Consider the following 9,870-nt stretch of genomic DNA (forward strand, 5'->3'; position numbering starts at 1 on the left):
TTTGAGCTGTACATGGCTGCCATGGGATTGGACTCTAAACCCGATGCCAGGAAAATTGCGTTGCTGCTCACGGTATCTGGTCCTCAAGCCATTGAAGTCTTCAACATGTTTGAGTTTGAGGACGTAGGTGACAGGAATAAGTACGACAAAGTGGTTGAAAAGTTTGATGCACACTGTTCACCACAGAAGAACAAAGTATATGAAAGGTATGTTTTCCGATCTCGGATGGAGCAACCAGAAGAGACTTTTGACTGACTGATTTGAAGCTAAAGGCACAGTCATGTGATTTTGGAGAGCTGAAAGATTCTATGGTTCGTGATCAAATTGTGTATGGGATCCATGATAAACGGACTAGAGAACGGCTGCTCAGAGATTCCAAGCTAACTCTGGATGAAGCAGAAAGACTGTGTCATGCAAGTGAGTTAGCCCTGCAGCATGCAAAGACATTTAATGAGACAAGCGTCGCTGCAGTACATGATGGTGCAAAAATAGCTGTGGTTAAAAAGAAAATGAGGAAGAATATGTTGCGAAAGCCCAGCAAAGAGGATACAGTGTACTCCTGTAAGCGATGTGGTAGCAGACATGAACCTAGACAGTGTCCAGCTTATGGCAAAAGATGTTTGAAATGCGATGGAAAAAATTATTTTGCCAAACAATGTCTGTTGAAAGCCAAACCCAAATCAGTGCATGTAGTTGAAGAGACTGACTTAAGCGAGACTTTCTTTGTGGGCATGGTGTCACTTGGGGATGTAAAAAGTGAGCATAACGAAGCAGAAGACAGTGAGCGATGCTCAGATTATGAAGACACGTGGATTGTTTCACTCCCAATACAAGGGACTTTGGTGGCACTAAGGATTGATACAGGTGCACAGGCAAACCTAATCAGCATGACAGAGATCCATGCTATGAAACCAAAGCCCAAAATAATAAAGAGAAGATTACCTCTAAAAGACTACAATGGAAAGAATATTGAAAGTAGTGGTCAATGCAGATTTAAAGTGATAATAAAACATAAAGATTATGATGTATTGTTTAATGTTGTTCCAGAAGGTCGTGAATCACTGCTGGGTGGCGTGACATCCAAAAGATTAAACCTAGTAGAAAGAGTGTACCACATCAGCTGTGCAGAAGCAGCAAGTGGACAGCGAGGAGCAGTTGACTCCATTGTACAGTATTATGAGGATGTCTTCAAAGGTTTGGGATGTCTACCATGCACTTACAGTATCCAGCTGAAAGAGGATGCAAAGCCAGTGATCCATTCACCACGTAGAGTCCCAGCTCCACTGAAGGACCGTTTAAAGAACGAACTGGACAGGATGTCACAGTTGCAGGTCATTACAAAAGTGGAAGAACCAACTGAGTGGGTAAACTCAATGGTGTGTGTGGATAAAAGGAATAAGAACAATGATTTGAGAATATGCATGGACCCTGGCGATTTAAATCAAGCCATAAAACGTGACCACTACCAGATACCAAAGCGTGAAGAGATTGCAAGTGAAATGGCAGGCGCCAAATACTTCTCAAAGCTAAATGCAGCACAGGGTTTTTGGCAAATAAAGCTAGATGAGAAAAGTTCAAAATACTGTACTTTCAATACACCTTTTGGCAGTACAGATTTCTCAGAATGCCATTTGGCATAATCTCAGCATCTGAGATTTTTCATCGTGCCATGGACAACATGTTAGAGGGATTACAAGGTGTTCGCTGTTATGTTGATGATGTGGTTATTTGGGGCGCCACTCTACAAGAACATAATGAAAGACTGTTGAAGGTGCTGCAACGGGTAAGGGAGAATGGATTAAAGCTAAATCATGACAAGTGTCATTTTGGTGTGAAGGGAATAACATTTTTGGGAGACAAATTCTCTGCTGAAGGTATTGAGCCAGATGAAAGAAAAATAAAAGCCATCGCAACAATGCCACGCCCAACAGATAAGAGAGGTGTGCTCAGAGTGATGGGAATGATAAACTTTGTAGGAAAATTCATACCTAACTTGTCAGTGAGAACATCAGCACTAAGGGAGTTACTTCGTGATTCCATAGAATTTAAATGGTCAGCGAGGCATGAACAAGAATGGAATGATTTAAAAACTTAAAAACCACACTGACAACGCGCCCAGTGCTTGCATATTATGATCCAACTAAGAATCTGAAAATCTCAACAGATGCCTCAAAGGATGGGCTTGGACCTGTTTTACTTCAAGCTGAAGAGGGGAGCTGGAAACCAGTTGCTTATGCTTCTAGATCCATGACTAAGTCTGAAATCCGATATGCTCAGGTTGAGAAAGAATGTCTTGGGCTGGCATATGGACTTGATATATTTCACTGTTATGTTTGTGGTCTCCCTACCTTTACAGTTGAGACAGATCATAGTCCTCTTGTGTCAATCATTAAGAAAAATCTGAATGAGATGTTGCCGAGGATTCAACGTCTCATGATGAAACTGCAGAGGTACAGCTTTGACTTGATATATACACCAGGCAAGTATTTAGCTTTAGCAGATGCACTGTCGCGAGCATCACAGGTGTGTCACGCAAGCTCCACTGAGAAAGAAGTAGATGATCATGTTAATATGATTGTGGAGTCTCTGCCAGTGTCTGACACAAAGATAAAACAAGTATGTGAGGAGACAGCTGCAGACAGGGAGCTGCAAATGGTGATGGAAAATATCCAAGGAGACTGGCCCAGAGGGTCTTGTTCAAAGTATTATCATGTTAGATCAGAGCTCAATGCGGTAAATGGACTGCTGTTGAGAGGCAATAGGATTGTGATACCACATAGTCTGAGACAGCTGATACTTCAAAGAATACATGAGGGACACCTGGGAATAGAAAAGTGTAAAAGGAGGGTTAGAGAGACTGTGTACTGGCCTGGTATTAATAAAGACATTGAGACCATGATCGGAAAGTGTGAAACATGTAACAAGTTTCAGAGCAGACAGGCAAGAGAACCCATGATGACTCCTGAACTTCCTACAGCGCCTTGGAGGAAAGTAGGAACAGATTTATTTCATTTTAATGGGAAAGACTATCTGTTGGTGATAGATTATTACTCTAACTTTCCCGAGATTGCTCTGCTTACAAGTACAACTGCTAATAATGTGATCACACATGTGAAGTCTATCTTTTCCAGGCATGGAATACCAGAAACTGTCATTAGTGACAATGGTCCTTGCTATAATTGCAAAGAATGGCAGAACTTCGCAAGAGAATACGGCTTTAAACATGTCACATCAAGTCCTCAACATCCACAGGCAAATGGCAAGGCTGAAAAAGGAGTGCATATCATCAAGCAGCTTCTGAAGAAGGCTAGAGACAGTCAATCAGATCCTTATTTAGCTCTGCTGAGCTACAGGACTGCTCCTCTTGACTGTGGTTTATCCCCTGCAGAATTGCTGATGAATCGTAAGCTACACACAACTTTGCCCTGCTATGCAGAAAGCAAGCAGAGTGAAGAAATTATAAAAAAGCAAGAGCATCTGAAATGGAAACAAAAACAGCAATACGACAAGGGAACAAGAGCACTTGGACTGCTTGCAAAGGACGATGTAGTGAGAATCCAAGATCAGAATGCATGGAGCAGGAAAGCCATTGTTCTTCAGGAAGCAGGTCCGAGATCATATGACGTAAGAACTGAAGAAGATCATGTGCTCAGAAGGAACCGTCGCAACTTACTGAAGACTAAAGAGACATTTCAGGAGGAACAATGTGGTGAGAAAGATGAAAATGTTGATGTGTCACATGCAGAGACAGTGTCTGATTTGAAACCACTGGATGGACATGATCCAGTGGTGATCCTAACTGGTCGACCAGTTAGGCTTAATCTGTAAAGCTAAAACTGGATTTGTTTTTTATCTTATATTCTGATGGTGTTGGGGAAAAAACAATTGAAAAATATTAATGGAAAACAATTATGTGTATATGTTAGTTTATAAGACCTATGTTGTATATAATTCAGAGGAAAGGGGATGTGTTGATATGTAGGTGTTCATGTAATGATAAGGTTTACCAGCAGGGGTCGCTGTATTTAAGAAAGCTCATGAATGCCTCCAGGGGGGCACATAAAAGAAGACTGGTCTGTGGTGTGAGAAGAAGAAGAAGAAGAGGCACTTGACCTGCTTGAAAACCTGTCATCCTAGATGAGACATTGCTGAGATATAGAGCACACCTATACTAACAACTAATAAGCTAAACCCTGTATATAACAGCTAAAGCTACAAAATTGAGAAGCTGAATTAAATATGTGGTCACTGCTAAGCTGATGAGCAAGTAACACGTTTTTTAGAGCAGGAGCTGCATGCTATTAAAGCTCAAAAACATGCAGCTGTCTGTGAGCTCAGTTTTTTCCCCTCATACTTCTGATTTGCCTTTGGCAGCAGCTTTTATTGCATCCTGTAAAGCGTTCATACCATCAGCAATTTGTTTTTTGTTTTGTTTTGTTTTGAAAAATAAGTAAATTTGTGATCACACTCGTGGATCACAGTGACATATTAGGCATATGATTTACTAATGCAGATGAAGTTTATTCTAAAGTTCAAGGAGAAAAAAGAAGAACAGCATCTTCAGTTGTGTCTTGACTGTTGTTCTCTGTGTAGTGTGCTGAGTTTTTGTTTTTTGTTTTGTTTTGTTTTTTTGACGTGTTGCTTGAGTGAGGAGCACTGTGACTTCTGAAGTGGCTCTCACCATGCGACCTTGATGATGATAAGTTCAGAGCCAGCTGAGAGCTGGGTTGTTTGCTTTGTTTTAGGTGACAAATCAGAAAAGTTAAAACTTAGTTTCTGGTCTTGAAAAAAAAAGAAGGGGTTTTTGTGTTTCTCAGCAAAGAACAACTACAACTTCATTTTCTGTTTTTGTGCCTACCATCCACAGAGTGCAGGATTAGTGGAGAGAACAAATGGCACTATAAAACAAAGGCTCAGGAAAACAATGGAAGAAACTGGCAGACCATGGCCAGAATGTGTAGGCCTAGTTAAGATGTGGATGAGAATAACACAAGGAAGTAACAAACTGTCACCATTTGAAATTATACATGGGCAACCTTTTCCACTACCAGTTACTAGCGAGCCACTAGATAAATCAATCCGTGAAACCACTCTGGCGGATTGGATGACTCAATTGTTGATAAACAGAGAAGTTGTTTTGAACAATAAACTGCCGCAAGACTCTTTTTCACCTATTTCTTGCAGGTTGAAGCCAGGTGATTGGATCCTTGTCCAAGTACTCCAAAGGAAAAATTGGAGCTCGCCACGGTGGGAGGGTCCATACCTGTGCTTCTGACCACTCCAACTGCCTGTAAAATAGCAGAGAGACCCTCCTGGATACATCAGAGCCACCGCAAAAAGGTTGAGGTCCCAGAGGATTCCACTTCCTCCACAGAAGTCAACTTACTAGTTGACTTCTGTGGAGGAAGAAATCAACTCACTTGGTTGCTTCAGTGTTGAGGGGGAAGTGCTGATTGAGCATTGCTTGCACTTCAACCTCCAGCCATTGGCCAACAGGTGTGACGGACCTGTACGTAGCCATGGGAAGGTGGACCCACCTGGTTACCTTGACTACGACGCTCACCCTTACAGGACCCCAGCTGATGCTGGAAACTGTTGAACCACGAGGCAGACAGAAAAGATGGACACACGACAAGTCCCACCTAAGAGACATGACGCAAGACCACATCCACCCGTGGATGAACAATGCCTGGTACTGTTATATCCACGACAGGACAAAGGCAGAATCCACAAATACAGACTGTTATGACTGTTCTCATATGCCCAGCACGTCAACACACCCCACACTATATGTGTTCATGGACCAACTCCCACAGAAGAACCACTCCATGTGTTATCAGCAAGAGAAAGGTAACAGACCCCTTGGAAACACCACAAACTGTGTCCAAACTGCAGGCCACGGAGAGGGCGCCCCTGTGAATATGAGTGGACCTTCTAATGGCACGTACTGGGTGCAAGGAATGGCCTGGCTATGTGGACAACGGGCATATTTCATATTGCCCCCAGGCTGGACAGGAACATATGCTCCTATATTCCTGTCAGACCACGCTTTCAGGATGATCGCAGTGAACACCACTTCTACACCACTCCTAACGTCCACCCAGTCTTTCCTTTAACCTGGAAGTCATAGTAAAGTCTTCCACAGGAGAAGCCTCGTGTCCCTAAAACAGAAATTGCAGGTTCAAATCTTTTTGAGCTGTCTGGCAGTTCCTTCCATTCATCACCACATTGAACTTGCTTCCCATCATTGGACAGGATGAGAGCAGGATGTGCTGTATCGGGATCCAAAGTAACATCCACCGCATTCTGCCGAATGTTGTTGAACTAAGCGTCCCGTATCATCTTCACCTCACTGTGTGTGTGAATGTGCCTGAAGTCGCAGTGTGTGTGTGCGCTGTGTAAACGTAATTGTCTATAATTGTGAGAGCAGTGATTCTGCAGGTCAATAGCGATTGTAAAGGAAAAAAAGAACAAAAAAGATACAAAATTTACATTGTAGATGAAAAATAATCATCGGAAAAAGGTTTTATGTTTATCAGCCAAGAACAACTACAATCTCTTTTTCTGCTTTTAAGAAAGGAGAGTTCACAAAAAAACAGAGAGAGATGTGTGTTGGTTAAGCAGTGATGATAATAATGAAAATGTCTTAGTTTGTCACTTTCAGATGAAAAGCAGACCTGAATCAATTTTCCATCAAGTTTTTAGCTGAATTATTTACAGCGCCATGTGTCCCTCAACCTAACAAGCAAGCTCTCACTCCTCCCTGAAGACAAGGAATGCAGTTCCAAAGAGCAATAACAGCAGACAGCAGCAAAGTCCTGAGCAAAGAGTCCCAGCAAGGAGCAGCAGTGTGGACAAACAGCATCGGAGAAGAAAAGCAAACCCATCATCCTAACTGATTGGATGAATGGCACTGTGTTTCCAACAAGCTGCAACTTCACTGTGCCTGTGACGAGAACTTTTGAGAAGACTGTTGGAGTTTGACATTTGCCACCTTTGGAGTAAAATGGCAAGAAGAGACAGTGAAGAACACAGGAAAAAAGCTGAAGAAAAAAAAAAAACCCCACACAACAAATATGTTAAACTATGTTTCTGTCCATCAGATGTCTGAACTAACACTGGACCTTTCAGGGTCTTTCAGCAAAAAGTGACTCATCAGCAGTGTTGGTCAAGTTACTTGAAAAAAGTAATCAGTAACTAATGACTGATTACTTCCCCAAAAAAGTAATCTTATTTTCAAGAGTAATTAATTACTTAGTTACTTAGTTACTTTTTAAAAACACTATTCACAACCTGAATAGGTAATAAAGCGATAGATCTTTCAGCCCAATTCTACTTTTTCTACATAATCCATCATAAAAACTGTAATCAAATGGAAAAGTCCCTTTTTAAAACTTGTTTTATTAGTTTTAATCTTTTACCTTTATGCATCAAGCAAAAATTTAATTATATGCACCATTCTCTGACTGGAAGAAATTTGTTTAATATTTAAACCTATTTTCTGCACCTTCCAGCACATAAAAATTTTTTTTGTGTGTGTTTACACTCAAATAGGTGCAAGTAAAACACAGCAGAAAATAAATAAAGTCAAAGACTAGCGGTCCTTTTGCTCTATTTTCACCTGTAAAGCAGGAGTTGGGTAGGCGGAGGTTTACCCTGGTGCAGGTGTGCCGCAGCGGTCAGTGGAAGAATCCGCGAGTTTCTCTGTGTATTTCCCATTACGTCGTAGCACACTCGGTGCTTGCTTGGAAGTTTAGGGGGTTTTTTTCGCTGTAAAAAGAAGTTTTCTTCCCACCACAACGGATGCTAATGTTTTTGTCACTTTTTATGGAATCAAACTTAAAGTAAGGTCAGTACTTCCACGCTTTAAACGCTGCACGCTCATACTCTCTCCCACACTGATATATTATCCATTGTTGATCTGCACACAGCTGTTGTCACGAACGTCGCACTTGCTTACGTTATTGTCATGAGACATTCTCTCAAAAAAATCACGGTTTTAGTAACGCAGTAACGCAGCGTTCCTACGGGAAAGTAACGGTAATCTAATTACCGTTTTTGCAATAGTAATCCCTTACTTTACTCGTTACTTGAAAAAAGTAATCGGATTACAGTAACGCGTTACAAGTATTGCGTTACTGCCCATCTCTGCTCATCAGTAACCTGATTTGACATTTGATCCGCTTGAAAGCTCCATGCAATATAGTTGTTAAAACCAGTACTAGATGCTGTTGATTTAGTGATGTGATAGACAAAATTCATCACAAGACTAGGCAAGTAAATCCTGCTTTTGTACATTTAATAAAATTGAGGGAAATCTAGAGATATCTAATGAATAAAACTAAATCAGAGTGCTTACTTGACAGGAATACAGTGATGCAAGGGTCATTTAACAGCATCAGTTTGGCAAATTTGTTCAGTGTGTTCACCCCCCCCTCAAAAAAAGAAAAAAAAGTGTTCTCTCAGACAACATAGAAATTTCTTTTTGAGTAATACATCTTGTGAGTAGACTAAACCAACGATTAGAATAAAATGTGCTCAGGTTGATGCTTGCTATGGCTGCATGCAGGGAAGGATCTCTGGATGCACATTGGTATTAAAGCTTTGATGAAATACTCCAGCCTCATCTGACCCTTCTTCTCCAGCTGGGATATCAAACGGATCGCTGAGGTCAAGAATAAGTGTACCTCAATCTTTATTCATTTTTTTTATTTTTGCAAGTGCTTTGTGTCAGTGAAAACTCCTTCACAAGTAGTATGCATTGAATCTTCATTCACAATTGTCCCTTCTTTCTGAAGGAGAATGGGCCTAACATTGAAATGAATGGGACACTTGCTGAGACAGCTGAATTTTAAAGAAACCTGATTATTTAGCTGTGTAAACCTTTACAAACCTTACAGATTTATCAAGTCTGTGAAGGCTTCATGCACATTTACTTTGCTGTGGAATCCCCAAATTCAGAAACAAATCTTCAGAGTTACTGTTGTGTGTATGTGTCATTATCCATGTCTGCTTGTGTGTTTAAGCATTGTGTTTGAGAGTGTGTTTGTGTGCGCTCTATGGTAAATATCATCGGATTTGTACTGCGACTCTGCAGCCTTCAGTTCCGTTTTCCCTCAGTGTCACAGTCTGTGTGCGTTTCATGTCAGCTTATAATACTGTTAGGCTCAGAAATCTGATCTGAAATGAATGAGTGAGTGGAAAAAAAGGTTAACAGCAGTATGGAACTAAGCTGACACATACCAAAGTAAACACTGATCTTCCAAACTTCTCACTTTACAGTGAGGATTGACGTAAACAATGTGAAGGCAACAGAAATACCAGACTGAAGCCCGCACTGCACTGCACATTTAACTGTATACAGGTGTGCTGTATACAGTTAAATGCAACACCAATACAACACGAACCAAAAGCAAATCAAAGGCCAAAGGAAAGTCTGAAGGGTAACACATGCGCTGCACAGTGTTTGACACAGAAGATGAAGAGTGGATCATATTACATTTGTTTAAATTAGCTTAAGCTCCTAAGACCCGAACTCTTACATGGCATCCATTTTTGATTTCTCTTTGATATTTGGGCATATTGGGACCCAATGAATGTAAAAACAAAGAATGACCAGATTTTTTGTTTTACCTGATTTTTGTTTCTAAGAAAAATGAGAGCCATTTATGAGGATATTCGCTTAAAATTTTGATAGAACAGTAGCAGTATAATGTCTTCGTAAGTGGATATCAGGCCCTTGGAGAGCAAAATTGAATATTTTGGTCTAAATAACCCAAAATGTGATGTCCACATATGTGGACACCAGGTCCTAGGAGGTTAATCAAGGAGAAATTGTAAGGTTGCCTGCACGGCCGCCTGCATGGCCAC

Source organism: Neolamprologus multifasciatus, chromosome 17 (assembly GCF_963576455.1).
Source record: "Neolamprologus multifasciatus chromosome 17, fNeoMul1.2, whole genome shotgun sequence".
Classification (NCBI taxonomy): Eukaryota; Metazoa; Chordata; class Actinopteri; order Cichliformes; family Cichlidae; genus Neolamprologus; species Neolamprologus multifasciatus.